The sequence below is a fragment of the Moschus berezovskii genome, chromosome 5 (assembly GCF_049115385.1).
Source record: "Moschus berezovskii isolate FMDL1 chromosome 5, NW_MosBer_1.0, whole genome shotgun sequence".
In the NCBI taxonomy this organism is placed as follows: Eukaryota; Metazoa; Chordata; class Mammalia; order Artiodactyla; family Moschidae; genus Moschus; species Moschus berezovskii.
The window spans coordinates 37,018,746-37,042,888 of NC_142464.1; the positions used below are offsets into that span (position 1 = coordinate 37,018,746).

General features: G+C 38.2%; 1 protein-coding gene across 6 annotated transcripts in view; it reads right to left on the reverse strand.

Annotated features, from left to right (window-relative positions):
- Window positions 1–24,143, reverse strand: part of BMPR1B (bone morphogenetic protein receptor type 1B) — a 228,708-nt gene that overhangs the window by 83,861 nt on the left and 120,704 nt on the right. For 3 of the 6 annotated variants that reach the window (XM_088836218.1, XM_088836219.1, XM_055433959.2), the window contains one exon: window positions 1,801–1,934. The exons of the other annotated variants lie outside the window; for them this stretch is intronic. The gene's annotated coding sequence lies outside the window, so the exon portion shown is untranslated. The remainder of the gene's footprint in view (window positions 1–1,800; window positions 1,935–24,143) is intronic. 6 annotated transcript variants of the gene reach the window in all.

Below are 24,143 nucleotides of genomic sequence, written 5' to 3' on the forward strand. Positions count from 1 at the left end.
TGGATGGAGGAGCCTGGTTGGCTGTAGTCCGTGGGGTTGCTAAGGGTCGGACACGACTGAGCGACTTCACTTTCACTTTTTACTTTCACACATTGGAGAAGGAAATGGCAACCCACTCCAGTGTTCTTGCCTGGAGAATCCCAGGGACGGGGGAGCCTGGTGGGCTTCCGTCTATGGGGTCACACAGAGTCGGACACGACTGAAGTGACTTAGCAGCAGCAGCAGCATGATTATGCTACCACCTTCCAGATGAATATGCATTGTGATACAAACAAACTTAAAAAGGAATTTAAAAAATGGAAAATTATATGGTTTTCTTAATATCTGTTTAATAATTGAAAGTTCAGAATAAGAAACTCAATTTTTAGTCCCATGTGGTAAGCTTCAGGTTTTCCCTGGTGGCTCAGATGGTAAAGATCTGCCTGCAATGTGGGAGACCTGGATTAGATCCCTGGGTTGGGAAGATCCCCTAGAGAAAGGAACAGCTACCCACTCCAGTATTCTGGCTTGGAGAATTCCAAGAACAGAGGAGCCTGATGGGCTACTGTCCATGGGGTCGCAAAGAGTCAGACACAACTGAGTAAGCTTCAATAGACATGAAAAATAGCCTGGTGAAGAATGTAAATACTAAAAACTTGTATCTTTTATTGACTTTATTTACTTTATTTTGGTCTTAAAACTGACACCTGTTCTTTACTTCTTTAGATACTCAAAATGTCTTACTCTCTGCTGCATCTACAGAGCTATGCCTAAATGTTTATTAACTGAATGTAGTTGAATAGATTTTAAAATAGTGTTATTGTGATGATTAACTTTATATGCCAACTTGACTGGATTGTGGGTACCAGATATCTGGTCAAACATTATCTGGTATTTCTGGGAGAGTGTTTGGGATGAATCTAACATCTGAGAGACTGCAAAAAGCAGATTTCCCTCCCTAATCAGCTGAATGTCTGAATAGGACAATAAGGTTGACTCTCCAAAGAAGAGGGAATGCCTCATATCTAATGTCATCAAGCTGGGCTGTAACATTTTTCCTGCCTTCAGATTCCACCTGAAGTATCAGCTCTCTTCCTGGGTCTTAAACCCCTGAGCTCTGTATCTCTGCCTGGACTGTAACTACACCAGTGGCTCTCCTGAGTCTGCAGCTTGTCAACTGCCGATCTAGGGACTTGCCAGCCCCCATCACAATGTGGACCAGTTCCTGATGAAAATATATATACACATATGCTTCCTATTCATGGTATTTCCATGGAGAACCTTGATTCAGTTATTCTTGGTTTTCAGTTTCCTAAAATACCCAACTTTCTTAAGTAAATATAAAAAGTTCTTTTAATTAAATCTGAATTACCTTGGGCCCTTGAATTGTGGTTTTTAGGGTTTCTTCAACCTAATAAAAAGTTTAATTTCACTATCAGCAATATAGTTTAGATCTAATGTATGTCCTCAGACTCAGTGAGTGACTCATTGTATGTCAGACTCACTGTATGTCTGACTCAGTGGACCTGAATCTGGGCAAACTCCAGGAGATAGTGAAGTACATGGAAGCCTGGCACGCTGCTGCAGTCCACGGGCTCACAGAGTTGGACATGGCAACTAAACAACATGTCCTCAGAATCCATGCTCTACTGATGGCAATTCAGGCAGTGAAGCCACTAATGGCCCTGTGCCCAATGCAAGCTAAGACTATAAGATCATTCATATCTTAGTGAAATGTAAATTGTCCACATGAGATCAAACAGCAAGGATTAAATTCAAATAACAAGTCCGAGATTTCAACCAAAGCTAAGGTGCACTCACCAACTACAAGATGATCACAGCGCAGAGTGATTGGGGTTTTGTGTCTATAAATTTCCTTGGCAGTATCTTTCTCATCTCTATCCACTCTTGGCCCAGAGATTTGTGGACAGTAATCTCTTCCAACAGTGTTGCCCCTTGAGAAATCAAATTGTTAAATAAATGTCTAGGCTGAAGACCAGTTCAAGATGCTTTACTCTCCTCTACTAAATAAGGTAATAAAAGTCACCAGAGTTTTGAAAGCTATTGGCAAAAATCTGAGCTTCAAAATAGGCGAAAAGCATGTAAATGGAGAACACAATCACTAAAAACTTATATTACTCAATAAATACATATATACCAGAAACATTAAACATTTTTCATTACATGCATTCTGGATGTTTTACTAAAGAACGTACTCATTTCCGGTGACTAAAGGAAAAAAGTGTACTTCAATGTGTTTTCAATAAAAGAAGATGGCTGTGAAAGTAAAATGGAGTGTTTGAGGCTAGCCAGGGCAAGCTAAAGGTTAACTTCTTTGTATTCTAGAGGTACTTAGACACTTCATTGAAGATAAACGCTGTTTTCATGCTTTCAAAATGTACCAACAAAAATTAATCAGACATTTTTTCTTTTCTCTTTTTCAAGGATTTCTCTTTCAAACTTTCTTAAAACAAGAGCCACCTTCCCCCCAGGCAACAGTTAGGAATTCCTATACTCCTATAGGAACATGCAATAGTGTAGAGTTTTCCCTTGTTTGATTTGTGTAAGGCCCATCTCAAGACACAATCCACTTACGAGGCACAAGTACCCTTTTCTGAACTCTAGTCCTTTTATAGTCACCTGACTATGAGATCTCTACCATTTCACGCTAAGAGGTCTTGCTGATAAACCAAACTCAACATATTTAAATCTAAAGTTCTTCTTCCTCCTTCCTGAATCCTCTCCAGCCTATCTTTGTTCTTTTTAAACCTAAACTGTCTTCGGTTTCTTTCTGATAAACAAGCCCATCATCTACACAGCTGCCAAAGAAAAACCCAAGAATCTTCCTAGATGTCTCCCTCTCTATATCCATTATATCCAATCCATTAGCAATACAATAATTTCAATCTTCTAAATTTTTTTGGAATCCTTCCTTAACTCTCCATTGATATTGTTATAAGATTCCAAATGTAGCCCTCATCATTTCTTACCTGGTGGTCTGCAATAGGCTCCTAATCTCTAGCCCTACCTTCCTCCAACCATCTTATACAACAGCCAGAACTACATTTTCTAAAATACACATGCATTTATTTGCTTAACTAAACAATTATTTAGAAACACCTACTAGGTAACAGGTTCTGCCCAAGGATGTAGTAATGAAAAGAAAAAGACACAATTCCCTGCTCTGACAAAGCTGACAGCTACTGGAGAAAAGAGACAAGAAGTCAAGTCAACATGAAAGCACATTAATTGTGTTACGTGCAATGTGCAGAAATAAAGCAGGGAAAGGAGACAGAAGATGTAGGAGGTGGTTGTTATTTTAAAGAGGACAGTCAGAATCTCCTCACTGAGGCAGTCATTTCTGGGAAGGGCAAGGTGGTGAGAGTGATTTATGAAGTGGAAGTGTGCCAGGCAGAAGAAAGCAAGAGCCCTGAGGTGGAAGTGCTCCTGGGGTCCTTGAAGAGCAACACACACAAGTTTGTCCAGAAAGAGACACAGTAGTAGGAGATGAGGTCATCAAAGAAAAGGGGACAGATCTGAGAGGGCCTTGTGGGAACTTCTTCCCCTGGTTGCTGTGCCAAAGATGGACTACAGGGACAAAAATAAAAGCAGAGGGCACTTAGCAGATGACTGCAGGCACTGACAATGAAGCAGTTAGTGGATGATCAGGCAGGTGCTGACTGTGGTTTGAACACGGATGGCAGTGGCAGGGGTGATGAGAAGTGGTCAAATTCAAGATGTGTTTTGAAGGTATTATTGTTACTTTAATTTCCAAGAAAGTAGAGCCTAAGACAACTGCTTGCAAACAGGTAGTTTACTGGCAATGGCATCCAGGAATCAACCAGGGCTGTGAAACAGGAAAGAAAAAAAAAAGGCAATCTGAGGATGAGTTAACTAGCTCACCTCGCCAGAGGTACCAAGACATGAACCTCAGTATCTCCATTCTGGCTCAGCTCCTATCCCCCACTGGTCATGTATGGCCTTTCTTTTCAAGCTGTGTGTCAGCACACACTCGTTCCTCCTGCTGCATTAAAGAAGCCTCAAGGCAGGGGACCAAGAGATAAGAGAGTATCCAATTTCACCTTCATAAAACAGGGCAATGCCTTCACAAGAGGTGGCTCAGTGGGTAAAGAATCCGCCTGCAATGCAGGAGACGAGGTTTCAATCCCTGGGTCAGGAAGATCCCCTGGAGGAGAGCATGACAATCCACTCCAGTATTCTTGCCTGGAGAATCCCATGGACAGAGGACCCTGGCAGGCTACAGTCCACGGGGACGCAAAGAGTCGGACATGACTGAAGCGACTGAGCGCACACACACCCATTACAGCAGGAAGGGGTAGTCTCAAGAGGATTTTGGAGTACATGGAGCCCTAAAAAATAGTCTTGGAATAATTCTCTAATGGACTATATGCACTACGTGAGAGACAAAGAAGAGATAAGGGGAATGCCAAGGTTTGGTCCTAATGAACTACAAGCATGAAACTGCCATTAACCAAAAGACAGTGGGAAATACAATTATGTTGCTAAGTCACTTCAGTCGTGTCCGACTCTGTGCGACCCCATAGACGGAAGCCCACCAGGCTCCCCCGTCCCTGGGATTCTCCAGGCAAGAACACTGGAGTGGGTTGCCATTTCCTTCTCCAACAATTATGTTACTTCCTTCTAAAAGGCAGTCATGGATCTCTGCATCTCTGGTCCACACACACCTTCATCTCTTCAGCCCTGCTTACAATCTCAAATTAGCCACTCACTACCCCTCACCTCCAACTCTGCAGTTATACTAAATAAACTCAATCCTCTGGCCACACCATGCTCTCTCAGGGCTCTCTGGAATTTTGCTCAGGTTGGTCCCTCTGGCTATCTATTTGGTTTGCTCAAATAACTCCTTATCAGCCTTTAACTGGAAACTCAGTAGATACCTCCTTTTAAGTTAGATACACACCTACTCATTCCCAAAGTAGTCTTTGTATGTGCCTGCCTCCCCCTCCAGGATGTAATCATGCAATATTTTTCTTGAACCCATAGGGCATATTACAGCACTGGAAGATACTGGGTGTGCAATTAAAGTATGTTAAATTAAGGAATAAATGGTTTCTTTGAGTCATTCTATGTTTATTTTTAAAACAGTATCTGTGCCCCAAACCAACTTCTCATATGAACTATAAAAATATTTTAATGTGTCACCTCATCCTGAGACATTGAAGCTTATGTCCAAAGTCAGATAAGTATTTAGTAGCTGGGAAACAATTAAAATTCAATTATTTTGATTCCCATCAGAAAAGACTCCTGCCTTTTCCCAAATAGTTAACTCTGAGCCAAGATCTGGGTATGGTTTTAGAAAAGGCAGAGGCACCAGAGATCAAATATTTTAGGATATTTATACAATTAAATCATTAAAGATTAAAAATGCTTACTGCATTCTTTTTTTTAAATTGAAGTATAGTAGATTTACAATGTTTCAGATGTACAACAAAGTGGGTATGTGTGTATGTATATATACACACACTTTTTTCAGATTCATTTCCACTTTAGGTTATTATAACGTATTGAATACAGTTCTCTATATTCAATAGAGATACTGTGCCATACTGTAGGTCCATATTAGTACTGTGTATCTGTTAATCCCAAACTCCCAATTTATCCCTCCTCTCCTGCTTCATCCTCCCCATCTTATTGCATTTTAATACTAGCATTCCAGTTAACATAAAAATAAGACTATCTGGAAGTAAAATAAATCATTGTATTGAATCTTAAAGACTCTGGAAGAGAGGGTTGATAAAGCAGATCTTTGCAGTCAGCCCCACGCCAGACTTCTGGATAAAAGATCTTTCTCACCATGTTGTCTACCAGTTATAGGACTAAATGACGTATTTGGTTACGCTGTTCATGTAGGGCATGTGTGCTCAGTTGTTTCAGTCATGTCCAACTCTTGGCAACCCCATGGACTGAAGTCCACCAGGCTCCTTTGTCCACGGAATTTTTCCAGGCAAGAATACTGGAGTGGGTTTCCATTTCTTTCTCCAGGGGCTCTTCCCAACCCAGGGATCGAACCTGTGTCTCCTGCATTGGCAGGCAGACTGTTTACCACTGAGCCACATGAGGAGCCATGTTCATGGAGGGAAGAGCCCGGTCAACTTCTCATAGAGGCTTCCTGACTTCAAACTATTTTAGTTCTGATGGAAAATGTGAGCACATTATTTTTAGATTCAATATAGGTTTCTGTTGGGTAAACTTTCTGGCTGACTAGATTTTCTGAACTTAGTCCTTTTCACTTGGAACAAATGTGCAATTCCCGAAGATGCCAACACGTCATGTGTTACTGATGCATAACAAGATTAAGAGGAAAATTGAAAACATTTAAAAGGCAAAACATACTTGGGAAAAAATTACACAGTAAAGTGACCTGGGAAACGCCCTCAAACATTTTCTAAAATTATTTGGAGAGTATCTCTAGAATTTAAGAGTACACCTAGGTCCTGTTAAAACTGCAAAGTGTTTTCAGTATGGGGAACAAAACAGCATACAAAAGAAAGCATCATTTTATAATTTATAGGGAATAAAAATCATTCAAGTTTGAAACTCCCAAAGTTCTATTAAGTCCTTAAACAACTCATATTTAATTATAAAATACTAAAAATAATAGACACTTCTGAAACATATGCATTCAATCACATAGCTAGATGTGGTAGAATTTTTAATTTTTCTAAACTGAAATTCCTTTATTAGAAAAATAAGGCAGAAGACTCCATTATCCAACTAAAACACCAATCATACCATAACTCAGCTCACAAATCCTCCATGAATTTCCATTGTCTGTGGGCTAAAGTTCAAGTTTACTCACAAAGCAACATTATTTTAGTTCAAACTTCTCAAACTTTAACCACACATCAGTATCAACTGGATGGCTTGTTAAAAACAACGTTTTCTGGATGCATTCCCTGGAGTTTTTGATTCAGTAGATCTGGGTTGGGACACGAGAATTTATATTTCCAACAGGTCCCCATGTCACACTGATGCAGGGACCACAATTTGAAAACCACTCACTGTCTAGTCACAATCTAGCTTTCATGTGTCATCCATTTCCCCACACAGTCTTCTGGCTCTGCACATTTTTTTTTCCTTTGATTCTAAGTAAACTATTCCAATCACGCTTATGTTTACAGTTTCTAGAACTCAACAAAAGAACTCTTGCTTAAGCTATACTCTATAGAGAAACTGTATTTCAACAGTATTTGAATGCTGTCACAACCACACTTCAGCTTATCCTGAATCAGCTTTAGCATCACTTGTTGTTAATACTCTGATGTACAAACCTCAAGGCCCTGGGGTCATTTTCCCATCCTAATGATGGCCATGGCCCTGAGTGGGAGAAGCATGAAACAATATTCTGGGGGAAAAATGTTTTTGTTATGACTATGAGCTTCTGCTGTCTGAGAAGGGCTTGTCAGTGTGGGCAGTTTTCCAGCTACTCTACAGGAAAGGCGTTTCTGCTACAGTAACAAGGAGAAAAGCTTGGAAAGAGGCTTCCTAGCCTATAGGCATGCTCTCTGTCCCCAAGATGATCTATTAATCTGTGCAGGGAGAGTTAATGATAAAGATTCATAGGCAAACAGATCCCCATAAGGCCCAGATACAGAATTATGAAGACCAATTGTCCCCAGAAGCAATAACTGAACAAGCAGGGCTGCAGGTGGGCTACTCTGCTAGGTTTTAACAAAGGAAAAATGATATGATCTTAACCAGAACTAATGGTAACTCTTAATCGCAAGTAATTTTTCTCATAAACCAACTAAATAAAATAACAAAGCCTCCTCACCAAAATTCTGATTTCACAAGTAAAATACTATTATAATTGATATCAGAAAAAGAAAATAACAGTCAACACAGGAACCTGACTTCAGTGTTTTCCTTGTAGAGAACATTTTCTGGAACCCAAGAATACTAGAATAAGTGGCCACGACCTCCTCCAGGGAATCTTCCCAACCCTGGAATGAAACCCACATCTCTCAAGTCGTCTGCATTAGCAGCCAGATTCTTTACCAATAGCACCACCTGCAAAGCTCCTTCAATTTTTAGAGGAAAGAAAAACCTATAATGCTTTCTAGCTGAAAGGAAGGTAAGGGTGTGGCTATGTACTCAATTTTGTTATGGGTTATCTCTTTTATTACATAAAATTCTACAAGTACACTAAAAAAGAGAATATTGGGTTCTCACAATTCATTTTTACAAAGTCTTAAGGGATTTTTTTTTATCATAAAGGAATAAATTATAGAATAAAGTCGACTGAGGACCAACCCCTTCTCCTGCCATATTCACCACTATCCTAAACTGGCTTTTATCTACTACTATGAATATTTCATAGTAGTAGATAAATAGCCTGCTGCTACTGCTGCTGCTGCTAAGTCACTTCAGTCGTGTCCGACTCTGTGTGACCCTATTGACGGAAGCCCACCAGGCTCCCCCGTCCCTGGGATTCTCCAGGCAAGAACACTGGAGTGGGTTGCCATTTCCTTCTCCAATGTGTGAAAGTGAAAAGTGAAAGTGAAGTCGCTCAGTCGTCTCCGACCCTGAGCGACCCCACGGACTGCAGCCCACCAGGCTCCTCCATCCATGGGGTTTTCTAGGCAAGAGTACTGGAGTGGCTTGCCATTGCCTACTTCACTGGAAAGACTGATGCAGAAGCTCCAGTATTTTGGTCATCTGATGCGAAGAGACGACTCATTGGAAAAGTCCCTGATGCTGGGAAAGATTGAGGGCAGAAGGAGAAGAGGGCATCAGAGAATAAGAGGTCATCACCAATACAATGGACACGAACTTGGGCAAACTCCAGGAGATGGTGAGGGACAGGGAGGCCTGGCTTTATGCAGCCCATGGGGTCGCAAAGAGCTGGACACAGTTGGGTGAATGAACAACAACAACAATGAATATTTTAGGAGCTTTATAGAATGATAATTCACAAGCCGTAAGACTGACCTATTTAACATCTTCTTCAATCCTTTTTAGCACAGTTTTGCAACTATATCACCATGCAATTTTAGAACATTTTCATAACACCCTCAAACAAGTCCTATAGCCGTTAACAGTCACTCCATATTCTTGCCCTGGCCCCCCCACCCCAGGCAACTTGAGGCTACTGATCTGTCTTACATCGGTGTATAGTTTTAAATTCTAGACTTTTCATATGAATGCAATATGACAATATGTGGTCTTAGAATCTGGCTTCTTTCACATACCATGATGTTTTCGAAGTTTATTCAAGTTACAGCATAATTATTATTGCCAAAGAATATTTTATTATATAGCTACCCAACATCTTGTTTATCCATTCATCAGTTGCTGGACATATGGGTTTTCCACTTACTGGCTATTATGAATAACACTGCTGTGAGCATGTACAAATTCTGTGGGGACATTAGGTTCTCACTTCTCTTGCATAGATACTCAGGAGTGAAACATCTGGGGCACACGGTAACTAAGTGTTTAACACTCTGAGGAACTGACAGACAGTTTTTTCAAAAGTGGTTACACCATTTTCTATTCCCAGAAGTAGTGTATGAGGAATCAAATTTCCCCACATCTCTACCATCACTGACTATTATCTTTTTGATTATAGCCACTCTAGTGGGTGGACAAGTATCTTGTGGTTTTGATTTGAATGTCACTGACAGCTAAAGACATATACAATAAAGGATAGAAACAGTATGGATGTAACAGAAGAAGATATTAAGAAGAATACACAGAACTGTTCAAAAAATATTAATAACCCAGATAACCATGATGGTGTGATCACTCACCTTGAGCCAGACTTCCTGGAATGGGAAGTCAAGTGGGCCTTACTACAAACAAAGCTAGTGGAGATGAGGGAATTCCAGTTGAGCTATTTCAAATCCTAAAAGATGATGCTGTGAAAGTGCTGCACTCAATATGCCAGCAAATTTGGAAAACTCAGCAGTGGCCACAGGAATGGAAAAGGTCAGTTTTCATTCCAATCCCAAAGAAAGGCAATGCCAAAGAATGTTCAAACTACCCCACAACTGCACTCACTTCACACGCCAGCAAATTAATGCTCAAAATTCTCCAAACCAGGCTTCAACAGTACATGAACCATGAACTTCCAGATGTTCAACCTGGATTTAAAAAAGGCAGAAAAACCAGAGATCAAATTGCCAACATCTGCTGGATCACAGAAAATGCAAGAGAGTTCCAGAAAAACACCTGCTTTATTGACTATGCCAAAGCCTTGGACTGTGTGGATCACAACAAACTAGAAAACTCTGAAAGAGATGGGAATACCAGACCACCTGACCTGCCTCCTGAGAAACCTGTATGCAGGTCAAGAAACAACAGTTAGAACTGGATATGAAACAATGGACTGGTTCAAAACTGGAAAAGGAGTACATCAAGGCTGTATATTGCTACCCCGCTTTATTTAACTTATATGCAGAGTACATCATGAGAAGTGCCAGACTGGATAAAGCACAAGTTGAAATCAAGATTGCCAGGAGAAATATCAATAAACTCAGATATGCAGATGACACCACCCTTATGGCAGAAAGTGAAGAAGAACTAAAGAGCGTCTTGATGAAGGTGAAAGAGGAGAGTGAAAAAGATGGCTTAAAACTCAACATTCAAAAAAAAAGATCATGGCATCCAGTCCCATCACTTCATGGCAAAGATGGGGAAACAGTGGCTGAGTTTATTTTGCGGGGCTCCAAAATCACTGCAGATGGTGACTGCAGCCATGAAATTAAAAGACGTTTGGTCCTTGTAAGAAAAGCTATGACAAACCTAGACACCATATTAAAAAGCAGAGACATTACTTTGCCAACACAGGTCTGTCTATTCAAAGCCATGGTTTTTCCAGTAGTCATATATGGATGTGAGAGTTGGACTACAAAGAAAGCTAAGAACTAAAGAATTGATGCTTTTGAACTGTGGTGTTGGAAAAGACTCTTGAGAGTCAATTGGACTTCAAGGAGATCAAGCCAGTCAATCCTAGAGGAGATCAGTCCTGAATAATCATTGGAAGGACTGATGCTGAAGCTCCAATATTTTGGCCACCTGATGCGAAGAGCTGACTCACTGGAAAAGACCCTGATGCTGGGAAAGACTGAAGGCAGGAGGAGAAGGGGCCACAGAGGTGGATGGCATCACCAATTCGATGGACATGAGTTTCACCAAGCTCCAGGAGTTGGTGGTAGACAGGGAAGCCTGGCGTGCCGCAGTCCATGGGGTCACAAAGATTCACGCACGACTGAACGAATGAACTGAACTGATAGCTAATGACACTGAGCATCTTTTCATATGATCATTGGTCATCTCTACATATTCTTTAGAGAAATGTCTGTCAAAATCCTTTCCCATTTTAAAAAAGAATTACCTTTTATTATTGGTTTTAGAAGTTCTTTAATGCAATAAAAATTTAGATAAAATTGAGAGGCTCAATAGAGGCAAAGCTGCCTTAAGAAGCTTCTCTAAACAGGAAACATCAGTTAACAATAATCAACACAAGAAAACTCTTGCAAATAAACAATACTCAAAATGGGAATTACTCATAAAAGCATTAAGAATATAAATAATAGACACAACTTTATGCCTATACATTCGAAGATTAGTTGCCTCGTACACAGGGTTATCATTACCATCTTTCTAAATTCCATATACATGCATTAGTATACTGTATTGGTGTTTTTCTTTTTGGCATATTTCACTCTGTATAATAGGCTCCAGTTTCATCCACCTCATTAGAACTGATTCAAATGTATTCTTTTTAATTGCTGAGTAATACTCCATTGTGTATATGTACCACAGCTTTCTTATCCATTTGTCACTTTTTGTATATTTATTTTTATTGCGTTAATACCTGGTATGTGTTAGTTGCTTTCTTTTCTTTATGATTATTTGTTTATTTTGCTAACTTCTTAAACTGGCTGTATATTGGTATACTCATTGCTTTTCCTTTTTATGTAAAGTCTACTACATTTAAGGCCTCAGTGGATAATGTTTTCTATATTCCGTAGGTTTTAAGACTTTGTATTTTTGGTATCTTTCTGTAATGATGTTGTTTTTAAATGCCATGTACTCAATGAGTGATATAAACACATTGTAAATTTAATTTTCTAATAAAAAATTTAAAAAGAAAAAAAAGTTCATTATATAATCTGGAATTGAGTCCAGTACTGGATATATGATTTGCAGATGTGTTCTCCATTCTGTGGGCTCTTCCCTCACTTTCTTGATGATGTATTTTTATTTTATGAGCCTTTGTATTATTTATTATTTTACTGCTGCTGGTGCTTTTGACATCATATCTAAATTGCTTTATCTTATGAATATTTCTATGTAATTATGATCCAGACCTAAAAATCATATATTACTTTTGAAAATGGTTGAAAACAACTTAGGTTCCATTTAGTAGTGCTTAAAACTTCCCATTTCTCCATATCCCTGCCAAGACTTGATAACCTCAGATTTATTTTGCCTATTTCTTAATGTTAACTTGGTAGCTCATATTATTTTAACTTTATTTATTTAGTTTCTTTTCCTGTACTTGGATCTACGCTGTCAATGGCCTGTTCATGTCTTCTGACCCTTTTTTGGTATTTTTCTCATTTTGGAAGACATTCTTTATATACAATTGATATTAAATATTTCTCAGTTACATGTCTTGTAACATGTTTTCCAAGTATGTAAGCCATCCTTTTGCTTGTTATTTGCTTTGTTGAACTACCAATAATTAAACTGTTTAGAAATTCTAAAACAGTATCTTTATGTTCTGTGGTCTTTGCATTTTTTTTTAACTTTAAGCTATACAAATGTTCTACTCTACGAGACATCGTATTATATAGTTACTAATGGAATGGACACAGAACCAATCCGCCTTGATTTGAATCTATATTCTACCATGCATTACTGTGTAATCTGAAACAAATTCACTTCTCTGAGCCTGTTTCTTCACTTATAGGATGGGGGAATCAGAGCACCGATGTCATGTTGTGTGGCATTAAAATGATGATGTGTTTATAACAATACGTGGAACATCAGCTATCATTTTCTTCTAAACATTTTCACTGTTTGAATTTTACCTTTAGCTTTATGACATACTTGGAGATGATTAGTTTTCTCCTGTTTCATGAATTTTATACATGGTATGAAGTGAGGTTTTCAAACAAGTCTACCTCTCCCCACTGATCTCTAATGCCTACTCGGACACATTATTTCTTTATATATATGATTCTCTATCATGTTCCATAAATCTATGGCTACCCTAGGCCATAACCACACTATTTTAATTACTATAGCTATTAAACTATAAAACCGTAGTAAGTTTTTATATCTAGAAGAGCAAATACACCTAACTTGCTCAATGCTTTCTATCTATAAACACAGGCATTTACAAGTGAATGGATTACAATGCAGATATTTGTATCCTTGGATTTGTGAATTATAAAATCACAAGTAAAATATTATCTGTTAGCTTAGTACTTAATAGAACTATAAGTATACACTTTTCTTTTTAAGCCCTAGACCATTTTGATTATTTTGTAAATAAAGTAATGATTTACTGAAAGCCAAGCGGATAATAAACGAAGAATGTAGACAAAGAAGTAAAACATTACAGAACTGTTTCATGGGATGGGTAATTTTGCTCACACAGCAAGTGCAAATATGTGATAAGAAATCTTCAGCACAAATTCAAAAACTCCTTAAAAAGAAATTAAAAAATGAAAACAAAAACCCAGAACAAAAGACCAAGTATTCTCATTCAGTTTGCAAAATCATAGTGTGGATTCCCAGTGACTGAGGAAGAGGTAGAAGAGCAATTTCACCTGGTAAAGATAGTTCATCGATTCTACTAAAACATTCTACAGCGACTGCTCAAGACCACAAAACTCAATGTTCAAATCTAAAGGATCCATGTATAAGTGATACCCTATAATAGGAAGGAACAATAACCTTGTAATTTTAGCATTAAGAAATAAATCTGGAGAGGTGAGAGCATTAGCTTTAGTGTAAAGCCGCAGATCACATTTCTTATCTGCAGTCAGAGCTACTCAGGATACTTCACAAGTAATCTCTTTAGATTAACATTTGCAGAAAATCTTAGGAAGAGGAAAAAGGGAAGGATGCTCCATTCGTCACAGCAAGATAGATTTTTTTTCTTAGAAAATAAATCAATTGTGTTGCTAATTTTGCCTTCCCACCTCAGATGGCGAGATACTGTAGCTGAGAACAAACTGAATATAAGTTGCATTTCTGTAAGCGCTAAATTGTAGTGTTGTTCAGTTGCTAAGTCATATCCGACTCTTTTGCAACCCCATGGACTGTAGCCCTCTAGGCTCCTCTGTCCATGGGATTTCACAGGCAAGAATACTGGAGTTTAGTTGTTATTTCCTCCTCCAGGGGATTTTCCTGACCCAGGGATCAAACCAGTGACTCCTGTATTGCAGGAGGATTCTTAACCGCTGAGCCACCAGGGAAGTCCAAGCACTAAATTTTGACAGTCTAAATGTGGCTGAACATATTGTACTTTTTACAAAATATTACCTATTATGCTGCTGCTACTGCTAAGTCACTTCAGTCGTGTCCGACTCTGTGTGACCCCAGAGACGGCAGCCCATCAGGCTCCCCCGTCCCTGGGATTCTCCAGGCAAGAACACTGGAGTGGGTTGCCATTTCCTTCTCCAATGTGTGAAAGTGAAAAGGGAAAGTGAAGTCGCTCAGTCATGTCTGACTCGTAGCGACCCCATGGACTGCAGCCTACCAGGCTCCTCCGTCCATGGGATTTTCTAGGCAAGAGTACTGGAGTAGCTTGCCATTGCCTTCTCTATTATAGTAAGTGGGAAAATCTAAGCAGAAATTATCATCTCTGAGTTTTATTCATACCCTGGAATATTCACTTGTGGTAGTTGTGGTGTGCGTTTCAATAATGTGTCTCTTAAATAAAAATGTTCATGCAGCAAAGACTTTGACTTCCAAAGATTCCACTTAAATAGCAGTCATAAAGTCCAATTTAAATGTAATTCCTCAAAGAACAAGAACAAAACCTCTGCAACTCCAAATTCTCGTTCAGCCACTAGAAGTAACAGATTTGGGTAAGTCGCCTAACAACTGTGTGCCCATGCTTCCTCCCTTGCGAAAATGAGAGAACACAAGTAGATCATTGAAATTAACTAGGTCTTTTCAAATAGCAAGGTAGGTGCCCGTAGCATTTGTTTTTACTGGGCTTACTTTAGATTGTGTAGATGTTTGTTTATATAATGGCACTTCATTCTCTGTTGAAGAAAACTTTCAGCTCCATCATCCCACACACAAACTTCTTCCGCTCTTACTTGAAAGGAAATTCCTTTTCAAGGTTCACAGTACATTAGAGACAGCTGCATTGCTGAGCTTCCTCCAAAAACTTTAAAAAGCTGCAGATGTAGCCCATGCATGACATGGATCATGAAACGAGACAATCTCAAACACTCAGACTGCCCCTTCTCTTACCCTCTTTTCATGCTATATTTTCTCGGGTGCTGGCTGCTTACATTAAGCACTATGTGTATGTTTATTGTAAATCAGGTCCCTGAGGGAATGCAGGAACTTTCTAAAGTGACTATCTCGAGTGCTAACTTCCAAAGGAAGATAAGGTGAAAAGTACGTTTCCATTTAATGACATTTCAACAACAGTCACTACCCTATTCACTTCCAAAGAGGCAATCCTCACTTCAAACCACACATTCCCTGGGTGTGTTTCCATACTGCTCTGGAACTCATAAGTGTTTGTCTGGAAAACTCAATTCTGGACTCAGAACCAATAAAACAAAAATACAACACTAGGTAAGAATTCTGGCATAGAACTTTTCCAGAAGAAGCAAAGAAGAGAGTTATGACTTGGTTTATTTCAGAACAGTCACCAAAACTGCCTATATTGCTACAAAGACAAACTATTTGCATTAGGAATAACATGTTGACTATAATTAGGGGTGGATACAGGGCTCAGGGAACAATGACATATTTTATTTTCTTGGGCTCCAAAATCACTGTGGACGGTGACAGCAACCATGAATTTAAAAGGCGCTTGGTCGTTGGAAGGAAAGCTATGATCAACCTAGACAGTGTATTAAAAAGCAGAGACATCACTTTGCTGACAAAGGTCCGTCTAGTTAAAGCTTTGGTTTTTCCAGGAGCCATATATTGATGCGAGAGTTGGACCATAAAGATGTCTGAGTGCTGAAGAATTGATGCTTTCGAACTGTGGTATTAGAGAAGACTCTTGAGAGTTCCTTGGACTGCAAGGAGATCAAACCAGTCCATCCTAAAGGAAATCAACCCTGAATATTCATTGCAAGGACTGATGCTGGAGCACCAATACTTTGGTCACCTGATGCGAAGAGCCAACTCTTTGGAAAAGACACCGACACTGGGAAAGATTGAGGGCAGGAGAAGGAAGCAAAAGTGGATGACATGGTTAGATAACATCACCAACTCAAAGGATATGAGTTTGAGCAAACTCCAGGAGATAGTGAAGGACAGGGAAGCCTGGAATGCTGCAGTCCACGGGATCACAAAGAGTTGGACAGGACTTAGCAACTCAACAACAACAGGGCTCAGAAGCATCTCAACAACAATAAGGAGCTTTCTGAAGGTGGTTCACAGAGCCAAACTCTGAAAAGATTTCCAAGAGCCAACCAGGTGTCCTATGACTATCTAGAGACAGAAATAATTAATGTACCTGAATGTATAATAATTTGGGATTCACATTTTTGTTTCACCCTCCAAGAAATCCTTCATTCCAGATTTGGATTCTTCAAAGTAAATTAAGACTTAGGACCCCTTCTTCATCATTAGGGACAATATTTTAATAATGCTAGGACAACTGTTTCATTAAACAACAGGTCATACTAATGCAGTATCTTATGAAAGGACACCTAAACCAGATATGTAGGTAAGTTATTTCTGAAACAAATTCTGACAATTCTTTTTAAATACCATTAATATAAATAAGTTCTTGGTCAGAAAAGCGGGGGGGTTAGAGGTTGTGTCTGCAGGTAAAGAATGAACTGAAATTTATTAACTCTAATGCAGTGTGTGCCAAATCCCTTGAGGTAGCTTAATCAACTGCAGCTGTCTAGGCTCAGCTCCCAAATACTTGGTTCAGTAGATTTGGGATGGGGTATAGAGGACTACATCTTTAAAATGACCTGCAGTGACTCTGATGTCAGAAACATACACTGAACCATGCTGTGAGGAAAACTGCAGACTCCTTGTTTCTCATATGGATCACTGCTGATTGCACACAGCTCATCAACTAATTCTCATTCACTAGCCACTGCAGCAGGCCCCTCACCCAGCCAGTGGTCACAGCAACACCTACATAAAATCCTCAAGTCCTTCCAGTCAAGCCAGGAAGAGGCCAGAAAATCACCTGATCCTGAATTCAGGTCTCTCCTGCCACACGGCACCAAACTGCCACAAAGAAAACACATTGGCCAACTGCTATATTATTGTTGGCAAGCACTGAAATTTGCTCAAAACCTTTACAAATGAAACCCAGCTGCCTAAGCTCAATACCAGATGTCTTCTACAATGTGTGGCTTTGATAGATTAAATTGAGCATAAGAAAGAGATGAAATATATGAAAATCTAATTTGCAAGATGTTTGTCATTAAGTCTAACAAAAAAAGACAGAAAATTATATTTTTCACTAGAAGAGGTTAAGTAGGGTAGATTAACAATATTCATATTAATTACCAAAATGCACTTTATGAATAAACTGTTTAGTGTCTTTTTAAAAATACAGCCAAAAACAATCTTCAAAAATATCCACTGAAAGAATGTCTTATGTCAGTAAAATCATTCAATTTATCATGTGGGTCCTTTTCCTTTAAACCCATTCCCCAATTTGAACACGTTTTCATTCAGGGCATAGGAAATTAAGTAGGAAATACTTAGTGATAGTCTCTGATTTCAATAAACTGTAATAACCCTATAAAAACATACATATAAGAAACATATGTATGTAGATACATATAATATGTATAAGAAAGTATCCAAGTAAAAAGGCAATTTATTTAGTAACCTCAATTAAGTGGCATCTACCCTTCTGTAACATCCTGATGAAACTCTTTTTTTGTTGTTTTCCAGGTCACTGCAGTTCTTGATAACTCAGCTGATTTAAGCGCCTGAGTTAAACTCAGAACCAGTCGAATATTCCTCCAATGAGCTGCACATCCCCTCACTTAAATGAGTTAATAGTTAATGGGCATATTACTCTTACAACATTAACCTTTTCTTTTTTCAAAAAAGAAATATATAAATCATAATGGAATTTAAAAACAATAAGCAATTGAGCATATTGACTCTAACCAAGATAAACATTCCATTGAGATTTAGCCCCATAAAAAGTGCACCGTCATTAAAAGTACACACAATTACAATTGGCAGGTTATTATTTTTCAGATTTGAAAAATATTGTCATAGTTTTAGAGAAACCAAAATAAAGCTGAAGATTTTAGCAAAGACATAGTTTCAACATGAATATTTCTACAAACATAATAGCAGGAAGATAATTTTATGCAAAGTTTACAAAACAAACCTGGCCTCAGATTTTCTGAAGCTATATACTATTGGCCTTGGCATATTTTAAAGGAAAACAGAAATAATCATAAAAGAATTTTAAGATGCCGTATTATATTAAATTCTCTCACACTTGGCTGATACCTTATCAATGCAGTTCCCACAATGCTGAAGTTCCACAATTGATGCAAAACTGATATAAGTCGCTATTTCCTTACCTTTAAAACTCCCGATAAAATTGTAAAGATACTAAGATAAATATGGGGACATTATGTCCTCACATTATGACCACAGGATACTATCAAGCAGTAAAAACCTACGCACCAGCACCAAATCCAGTCTTGGGCATGTACTTAAGAGGTTTTTAAAAAGTGGATTTGTTATGTATATTCATTCTCCCCTGGACTCCAAAAGGGATCAAAAGCATAGTTTCAGACACTTAAGTTCCCAGAATCTAATCTAATGAAACATAGACTGCTAGCCACAAACTTGTGGCCTTTTTAGGGATCAAAATGTAAAATTTATGAGATATTCTTTGTGAGACATAAGGTGTGCAACTACTGTTTAAATAACAGAGTGAAAGTTATATGTAACAATCTGACAAAACTAAATCTGCCAAGAGATTACAGTACTTGTTTCATGTATTATTTTTGCCACCACCTTTAGTATCTTGAGTTTCTACAGCATCTTTTCTTAAAGAGTAAAGAAAATCATACCACTTCAGTTACTATTAAAATCAACAACTTTTGGTAGTGACATTTCCTGAATACCAAAGTTAATGTAAAAAATTAAGTACTTTTTTTTATAATTTTTCTACTCATATAGCTAATAAGTCACTAAGTAGCCAACAGGAGTTCATTATAATCAAAGGAATACTAGAGATATTCATATTGCTATTATAAATTCCAGTAGCAGCCATATTAGGTGTTTTTGATTGTCAACCTAATCCAAAACTTCTTCCAGAACAAACTTTCACTGTCCACAGTGTCAATTATTGTCTGGTGCCCATCTTGGCATTGGGTGACTACACATCCTATCTGACTCACATCTGATTACTGTTTAGAGTCAGCAGTCGATCAAATTCTCTCTCCAAAGAATTAAAAACAAGAAACAGTGAAATGTTTATCAGTTAAGTTGGAGAGCTAAGCAAAGAAGCTCTTCAAATATGAAATGCAGACACTACTTTGGGTCATGTGAAGAATACTAAATATGTCTATGGAAGTAGACTCCTCTGCAGGCCAAGCACCGTACTATGCACTGGAATTCAGCAATAAATAAGATGGACGTGGCTTTTCCTCTGAGAAGCTGGGCTTTCAGCAGGAGAGTGACACATATAATGATACATCACATGTACTATAAAACTGAAACAAAACTCACAATGAGGGATTGTATCAAGTGGATTTAATTTGGATTGTTAAGGAAAACTTAGTGATACTTAAGCAAATGAATGAGTAGAGTAGAAAAGAACTTTTCGAGCTATGGAAACAACATAAGTGGAAAGAAAGAGGAGTCTGGATCATTCCAGACAGGAAAGGCCTTTGTGGCTTGCTGACCACTGAGTAGTGAGATAAGCTGCAAAGGAGTCAGAGCCTTGCTGATGCAAGCCTGGAAGGACGTAGAAAGGTCTGGATTTTATAATGCATGGAATGTCTGGTAACGACCTGTAAACAGAAAGAAGGGAAAAGACACACAGAGAAAAGAAGGCAATGTCCATGAGGTCCCTCACAGACATGGAAGAGTAGAAACTCAGGTCCTGTGGCCTCTCTGGGTCCCATGAGGCTTGTGTTTCCTTTAGCTTTTCTTTAGGTCCCATTCAACTTCTTCCTCTACTTAAGTTTCTGTTCTTTTGCCCAAAATATCAATACTACCAATGTGATCTTAGACACATTATTAACTAATATGGAAGCTAATTAGTTATAGAAGGAGTGTGATAGAGCTGATATCAAGCAAGAAATCAGTTAATCCAAAAGTCACAGCTCCTCTAGCATAAAGTGAAAAGTAGCAGGGCCTAGAAATAAGAATGAGGTTATTCTGAGCCCATAGTCAAAAAATCATCCTTAGGTATTTTAATATGAGTATTTACACATGCAAATCTATTATGATGAGCACAGTAGTTATTTTACAGATGGAAAAAAGTATAATAATCAAGACCAAAAGGGTGCATCTGAACCTAAAATGTAGCATAAGAAAGCTTGATAGACAATGTAGCTGATTTTCATTGTCAGTACATTGTCTTACTTAAAAATTTGCCTAATGTCCTGTCCGAATTCTAAAAATGAGATATACATTTGAAAAGTTAGCAGAAAAAACATATTCATAAATTTGTTCCTAGCTGTTATTTTCAGTCAATAAAAGATTTGTAAAATGTTATTTCAAATTCAACTGGCCCACAAAGACAAAAAAATAAAACTAATCTGAACTCTGATCTATTATAACATTAATGTTTTTTCAGAAGCTTTCATGTATTTGTAATTTAAAGGTTAAAATTCTGTATGCACAGATACTGAGAGATACATATGCCTTAAATACATGGTAGCCATCACTGCATGTTTAATGAAGGAACTTCTCATAACAAATGGTAAAACTAAATAATTTGAGTTTGCACTCAATAGTAATGTGAATGTGTTTAATCCAATCTACTCTGCAGAATTTAAACTGAGAACTATAATTTAGCCACTTTCCTCCCAGGTAAATTGCCACAGAGATCAAATTTCTTACATCTGTGATGCTCACCACAAGGTGCAGTTACTCCCGATTAACAGCCCAAGATTAATTGTTGGAAGTGCCACATAATAGCTGCAGTAGAAAACATTTTAAACACAGACCCATGTTTATGCATTTAACAGATGTGTCGGTCTAACAGTTCAGATTTTCACTATAGTGTGCCATATGGCAACAAGGATCATTTTTCACTTAAAAATATTACCAAAAATCGATGCCCTAGAGCAATACTACCATTTTAATTTTGAAAGTACACTCTCGCAGCAATGTTTGTTACCCTCCTGTTACTGCATCTCCTATTTGTCTTAATTCTACTGAAAATATTTAATAGCATAGATTTTTTTAACAGTTTTAAATTAGTGTCAACCAGATCAAACATAAATATTACAGTAGGAAATCTATGAAATACGACCTAGCAATGAAGTAGCAGGATGTAAAATCCTGGTTATATAAAACTGCAGGGGCCATGGAGACTGGGACCTGCTTTTGTTCATTGGGTTTGGGGGTTTTCCTCTATTCCAAAAGAGCTAACACCTACTTCTTATCTTGCCTTTTTTCCCAGTAACTCTTCATTGATATAGAATTACTTCTAAAGACTGAAAGTTGGCTACCAATTTTTATTTTAATATGATTGTTGTAATAATCTATTACTATGGTTTTATGGGGGGGGCACAGGCACTGTGAAAATTTTCACATATACATTTAACAAGAAGCCAAATAAACATCTCACCTTTTAAAATGACAGAGCATGAGGCCCATCCTTGTCAGGAAGGGCGCATTGTTGCCACCAATGTGTTAGAACAAACAGAGAGCATCTTTTACTTTTTAGGTCCCTCAATCTATCACCTTTATAACCTCACCAAATTCCTTTGGCAGAACTTCACAAGAATGGTAGTGACCAAAATGATGCTTAACACTGTTTACACATTGTACTATGTTCATTAGGATTGCCTGTAATTCCCTACTGTGATTTGAGAACCAAGGGGCAGGGTGGCATCAATAAATCAATCTCTAAAATACTATATATCAAGCAGAAATGAACACTACAGCTCTTCACCATTACAGGTCATCTTTTCACTTTTAGAAGGAGGCAATTCCACATTTCATGATCTCGAGTTTTAAAAACATATTCTTGAAGCAATCACAACGTGCCAATATAAAAACCACAATGTTCAAAACCTACCAACATGTACCCTTTCTCCCTTTTTTCTAAGCCTATGTCTCCTCAAGTAAAACATTTAAGATAAGATTTAAGCAGTGCTAAGATTTAGGCTGATGAATCACCCCACACACAGGCCAACCTAGCTACTCTGTTCCACTTGCTATGACTTTGCAGAGCTTTGTACCATTTAAGGTAGAATTGGAATAATGGACATATTCCTTCCATGTAGAATGTTTAGGTTTCCATTTAAATAACTAAATACTTGTATTAGCCTGAAGCACACACTCTCCAAATGTCTCAATCTGTCATTTTGAAACACAGTTACTTTAAATAAGTATTTGAGGTCTCAGAACATTAATCTTGGCTTTGTCATTCACTTAATAAGTCATGACCACTACATAGGTCTGTGCTTCATATATACCTATCTTAGTGATAATCGCTCTTTCTGGAGTACATGCTAATTAATGATCATAAAGCATTACAAGTTGTTAATGAATGTTTAACTTCAGAAGTCAAAGTTACTTGGTCTTGGTTGAGCTCATAGTCTCTCTCTATAGTACACTCTGTTTTCATCCGGGAAAATACATTTTTTTCCAGAAAAAAGAATGAAACTCATTTTATACAAGGTTATAGGTAGAGATTCTTCAAAAACAGTGAAAATTTCATTAGTGACAAAGCCAGGAATAAAAACTGAGGTTCAGTATGTTAATCCCAGTCTGCATTGCAGGTAAAGAACCTGCCTGCAATGTAGGAGACCTGGGTTTGATCTCTGGGTTGGGAAGATCCCCTGGAGGAGGCCATGGCAACCCATTCCAGTATTCTTTTTTTTTGTAATTAATTAATTTATTTCTTTACACATAACTGAACTGATGTTACAGTACATAAGTTATTTACAACTGTGCAGTAATGTGCTGCAAAATAAATTATCTAGAAGGCAGCAAAAGTACATTGTGAATGTGTATAAAACTGTACAGCGTTTACAGGTACACTTTTTATATGATTATTGGCTCTGTATAGTGTTTCAAGTTATGTTCTCAGAAAGAGAAACAAAATGCCCAAGATTAAAGGAAAAAATATACAAACCACATGGATTTGACTCCATTAAAAACACAACTGAGTGTCCTGCCTCTGTGTTCCTGTGAGGCGGGTGGGTGGGCGGCACAGCCAGACCCTCGCCTGGCCCAGCGTCCTGGCCCCAGTCTGAGGCCCGAACCATCGGCAGTTTCGTGGTGACAGGATTCTTGCGTGGAGAATCCCCATGGACAGAAGAGCCTGGTTGCCTCCAGTCCATGGAGTCACAAAAAGAGTTAAATACAACTGAGTAACTAAGCACAGCACACTAAGATGAGCTACAGGATTCTTTTCAAGTCTTGTCTCAGTTTCATTTCCAGATTGGTTGTCTCCTATTCCTACACAGATTAACATTGTTACTAATGATACTAACAATAGAAAACTCTCAGACAATAGTATGCACTATCACTCCTCTAAGTGCTTTGTATGTATTTACTAATGATTTTGTAATGAAGTCAATCCTATGATTAGTTGTTATTATTATTATGCCCATTTCACAGTTGAGAAAATCCAGGCACCAATAAGACTCCTCATTTAGTTTACAATCTAGTAAGTGGTAAAGCAAAGATTCAAACCCAGTAATTCTGGCTCCAGAGTTCATACTCTTAACCACTATGCTACGAAATAAATTAGTAGACACACACAGACC